We start from the raw sequence: 4,569 nt of genomic DNA on the forward strand, positions 1-4,569 counted from the left end.
AAAAAGTGCAAATTTGGATGACTCTTCAAATTTCATTTGTGTCACATAAATTGAGACAACAAAAATAGCATATATTACGTCCATTTTAATTTATTTGTCTTAATTTTTTTTATATTTACAAATTGCGTAAAAATACTATAAATCATGATAATTGACAACATAAAATATGTTTTGAAAAAGATACAAAAAATTGCACTAATTCTTGAAGTTAATCTATCGTAAAAATACTATAAATCATGATAATTGACAACATAAAATATTTTTAAAAAAATATACATGTAAAAAATTTCGATTGATTCTTGAAATTAATCTATCGTTAAAATTTATGTATAAAACAATAAATCGTGATAATTGACAACTTAAAATATTTATTAAAAATGCACAAAAAAGAAATTGACTGATTCTTAAAATTAATCTATCAATGTCACATAAAATGAGACAAAAGTAATAATATGTATTATTTAATGTCAAATTACTGAAAACTACGTAAAATGTATTGTAAATCTTAACAATTAACAACATTTAATTAACTCTTGAAATTTTATCTATGCTACATACATTGAGACAAGTGGAGTAATATAGATTAAGTATTTACAAATTACGTAAAAATATTATAAAGTACATTATTAACAACTTAAAATATTTAAAAATCATATTAAATTTAATTAACTCACTATATTTTATCTGTGTCACATACATTAGGACAAAAAATAATAGTTATTGGGCCCGTGCGTAAGAGAGTTTATGCCCAAGTATAATATATAATATTCAATGACTCTCCAAATTTCATTTGTGTCACATAAATTGAGACAACAAAAATAACATATATTGGGTCCATTTTAATTTATTTGTCTTATTTTTTAAAATTTTTTATATTTAAAAATTGCGTAAAAATACTACAAGTCATGATAATTGACAACATAAAATATGTTTTGGAAAAGATACAAAAAATTCCATTGATTCTTGAAGTTAATCTATCGTAAAAATACTATAAATCATGATAATTGACAACATAAAATATTTCAAAAATAAATACATTTAAAAAAATTTGATTGATTCTTGAAATTAATCTATCGTTAAAAATTATGTATAAAATACAATAAATCGTGATAATTGACAACTTAAAATATTTATTAAAAAAACAGAAAAAAAAGTTGACTGATTCTTAAAATTAAATCGTGATAATTGACAACATAAAATTGTTCAAAAATGTTGTATGTGGGTAGTCTTATTGTGCCTTGAATAGCGTCAAAGAAAGTACAGGTTTGTCATAAAAAAAAACTTATTCTTTTATCCACGCAAACAATCGCTTCAAAAACTTCGTTATTAGCCCCAAAACATACCATTTATGTTATTGCACGGGCAACAAAATCTAGTATAATAAGAAAGAAGACTTTGAAATGTGAATGATATACAGATGAAAAACTAGGAAACAAGAATAACTCATTTTGATCCCTACATTACTTCTCAGAGCATGTTTGACATTGGAAGACCAAAAACACTTATTTTAGGAAAAAGACATATTTTTTTAAAAAAATAAGGTGTTTGGATAATCTATAAAAGTGCTTTTAAATGGAAGCAAAAACAATTTTTTCTACGATTGGAAAGAAGCTAAATATTTTGGTTATTAAAAAAAAACAGAAGCAAAAATAAAAATTTATTTATTTCAAGACCAAAATATCTCTGTCATATATACATATTTACTAATACATCTCTTATACTTATTTATTTTTCTTGTGATTTTTTTAATGTAGTGATTTAATTTGCTTGATTTTTTTAATTATATTTTAATTCATCATGTTAATATTATGTCAATATTTAATTTGTTTTTTATTCATATATGTATAATATAGATTGAAAATTTGAATATGTACATTTTAATTTAATAACTATAAGAATTCAATTTAAAAATTTATAATATATATTTAAAATAATTTATCTCTATAAAATAATCTTAACATTAAAAATGCATTGGTACGCCCTTTTCGTAATTTGACTCTCAAAAGTACTTTTTAAAAAAGATTAGTTAAACACAATTCACTTATTAAAATAATTTTCAAATGAGTTAGTCAAACACAAATTATTTTTTTCAAAAGCACTTCCTGAAAAGTTATTTTAAAAAAGTGCTTTTAAAAATAAGTAATTTTTAGAACTAATGTCAAAAAGACTCTTAAAATAATTTCTTTTTGGTATTTATATTTAATATTTGGAATAATTAACGCAAATTATGCCTTCTCGTTTTTTTCCTTTTACAAGAAAATGTGACTTTTATGTGTTTTCCTTCATCCAAGTAAGCAATTATATTTTTGTCAAATACAAGGTATGTAGTGCATCGGACATTGTAAAATGCATATCTTTATTATTATTTCAAATAATATTGCAAGTGAACTGAAAAATGAGATTTTATTTTGATATAAAGTTATCAAATTCTATCATTCTATTTCATTTTTTCAATTTGAGAATAATATATTTCTACTTCATAGGTTTGTATCTCCCTTCTTTTTCTTTTTTTTTTTAACTTTTCTTATTTATGGAATATAAAAAAAATTGACTTTATATCTTCAATTGAAAAGGAAGAACATTAAAAAGGAATAATAAATTTATCAGGGGGTGGCAGGAGGGGGTGGGGGTGGGTAGGTTAAGATCTAGTATTAAAGTTTGGCTATAGACTATCAAATTTGTAGAGTCGCTCTTTGGGGAGTCTCACGCAGAATTACTAGTTAATTTTTTGTTTTTGGTTTATTGGCAAGATAAATGGCAGTTATTCTTATAAAATTATCCTATTTCAAATAGTTCAAGGGTAACATTGATATTCTTTTATCTGTTCTTAAATAACCGTTAGTAAAAGTGTAATTTTGAGGTACTTAACTAATGTGGACTTTGAGCTAGTTGATGCTAGTGATTTGAGCATTTTAATATTGTTATTAAGGTGGCTCATCCCTAAGTGCACTTTAATGTTATGACTGAAATAATTAGGTGTCATACGTGTAATGATCCTCCAGGTCATTTTTAAATTAAAGCATTCATTGCATCGTTTAGAGCGTTCCTCTAGCGACCCCAAGTCTTTTATGACTTGCTGGCACTGACTGTTCGGTTGTCTGGTCATTCGTTTGGGTTTTAGGCCCGTTTCCCTGTTTTGGAGATTTTTATAACTTGAAAAGTTGACTTTGGTCAACCTTCTTGGAAGTCGTGCTCAGATGAAAATTCTGACAGCTAAGTTAGCTTCGGAATATCGATTTTGGTCTAGAACGACCCTTTGTTCACTTCCCGAGGCTTTAGATGGCAGTTGTGGAATCTGGTTCAAAACGATACTGGGTGTGGGAGCCACTTTTCATCGAAGCGATCTCCAAATGGAAATTCCGCCTTCACCGTTGAGTCCGAAATATCGTTTCCAATCAGATTCCATATATGGTTTCTATTTTTCCGACTCCGAACGAGTCCGAAACATCGAAATTTAAGTTTGAAGGGTTGTAGAATTTTAACGCGGCGGTGATGTGGCAGAGCCACGCGGCGCCACGTGGCAGCGGATGGAAATCTGGAAATTTCCAGATTTTAGGACGATTTTCGTCCATTTTTTTCCCTCATCTTTAACATAAGATTTCTCTTTCATTTTGAGTTCAAATTAGGTGCTTCAAAAGGCTAACTTCAAGAGAATTTCGTGGGAAATCTAGAGGTGATCTCAGAAACGCGAGGGGAGGCTTCGTTTGAGGTAAGGAATCGAATTTAGCCACTGCTAGAGTGATGTTCGGAATGAATTGTTGTTGAATTTTGAAATGTGAGATCTTGATCATCTTAGGTCCGTTTTGAGTCATTCTTGAGGCTAACTTGTAGAGTTTTTCGCAAGGATCGTCGTGGTATAATCTGTTTGGGTTGGAAGGGTCTCGTTTTTCCAGAAATTGGTGATCAAGGGGCTGCCAATTTTAATTGTTGTGGTTGATTTGCTATGTTTTAGGCATCTGTTTGTGCTAATTTTTAGGGTATTAGTTTAGTAAGGTATTTGGGACGTTTTCACGGATTCGTTTTCGGGATTCCAATTGTGGGTCCCACAATCCCGTTTTAGATCCGATTTTGGGTCCGTCTCCGAAAAATATAATTTTAGTGTCAACATATTCGTAATGACGAGGTGATTAACCTTTTGTTAGTGGGGAAGCATTTGGAGACCGTTCGGAGGGGAAAAGATCCGGTACCGTGAGTTGGAGCACACGTGATCGGCTTTCAGGTAGGCTATGGCTTTCTCTCATGAGATTGAGCATGTTTAGGCATTTATTTATTGATTTGCTTGAGTATAGAGGGGTTCGGGTGTCGAGCATGCTAAATTTCTATAATTCCTGCCTTAGACCTTATTTCGGGAAAGTGTTGGATTATGACAGCATGTCTCTTGATATTATTGAACATCCATACTTTGTGGTGTATATGATAATATTGATTTGAAGTATGTTTGGCCTTAGTCTAGGCTTAGACTAGTGTTGCCATAGACTTGCGAGGTTTCAGATGTCGTAGGGCAGTAGAACTTTTTCCGATGTCATTTTGGACGGTCAGCTCCTTGTAGACTGATATAGCAGACTTGAG

General features: G+C 29.7%; 1 protein-coding gene and 1 long non-coding RNA gene across 2 annotated transcripts in view; one reads left to right on the forward strand and one right to left on the reverse strand.

Annotated features, from left to right (window-relative positions):
- The window catches only part of LOC125864367 (sphinganine C4-monooxygenase 1-like), a 752,368-nt gene that overhangs the window by 730,206 nt on the left and 17,593 nt on the right, over positions 1-4,569 (reverse strand). The gene's annotated exons all lie outside the window — the stretch shown is intronic.
- Positions 3,615-4,569, forward strand: part of LOC125864666 (uncharacterized) — a 173,168-nt gene continuing 172,213 nt past the window's right edge. Inside the window, exons 1-2 of the long non-coding RNA XR_007446259.1 lie at positions 3,615-3,709; positions 4,143-4,219. This is a non-coding gene — a long non-coding RNA (uncharacterized LOC125864666). The remainder of the gene's footprint in view (positions 3,710-4,142; positions 4,220-4,569) is intronic.

This window comes from Solanum stenotomum, chromosome 1 (assembly GCF_019186545.1).
Source record: "Solanum stenotomum isolate F172 chromosome 1, ASM1918654v1, whole genome shotgun sequence".
NCBI lineage: Eukaryota > Viridiplantae > Streptophyta > Magnoliopsida > Solanales > Solanaceae > Solanum > Solanum stenotomum.